The sequence below is a fragment of the Oratosquilla oratoria genome, unplaced genomic scaffold, assembly GCF_046742065.1.
Source record: "Oratosquilla oratoria isolate Oo_2021 unplaced genomic scaffold, ASM4674206v1 SCAFFOLD54, whole genome shotgun sequence".
NCBI lineage: Eukaryota > Metazoa > Arthropoda > Malacostraca > Stomatopoda > Squillidae > Oratosquilla > Oratosquilla oratoria.
Genome location: NW_027467718.1, coordinates 835001 through 835379, shown reverse-complemented (window position 1 = coordinate 835379; position 379 = coordinate 835001). Strand labels below are relative to the sequence as shown.

General features: G+C 49.9%; 1 protein-coding gene across 1 annotated transcript in view; it reads left to right on the top strand.

Moving 5' to 3' along the window:
- The first annotated feature begins 217 nt into the window (after positions 1–217).
- The window catches only part of LOC143023657 (putative ferric-chelate reductase 1), a 138745-nt gene continuing 138583 nt past the window's right edge, over positions 218–379 (top strand). The window contains exon 1 of the mRNA XM_076182261.1: positions 218–379. This exon is cut by the window's right edge and continues 134 nt beyond it. The gene's annotated coding sequence lies outside the window, so the exon portion shown is untranslated.

Here is a 379-nt window from a genome sequence, read left to right as displayed (position 1 = left end):
CACGTGGGAGGGGGAGAGGAGGAAGAATGAGAGGAGGTGGAGAGAGAAATGGAGCAGGAGATAACGGAGGAAGTGAAGAAATGAATATGTAAGAAAAGGAGGAGGAAGGAGAGGAGGAAGAAATGAAGAGTGAGGCATAGGAGAAGAGGATAAAGAAGAGGAGGAGGGAGAGAAGGTGCAAGGGGGAAGAGGTAGAAGGGGGCATAAGAAGGGAAAATAAGAAGAGGAAGGATGGAAGAAGTATAAGGAGGAGGAAGACGAGAAAGAAGAAGAAGGAGAAGAAAGAGGATGAAGCCGAGAGAGGAGGAGGAGGAAGAGGAGGAGAAAGAGAAGAAGGAGGAGGTGAAGGAGGAGGAGGAGGAGGAGAAGGAGAGGGGGA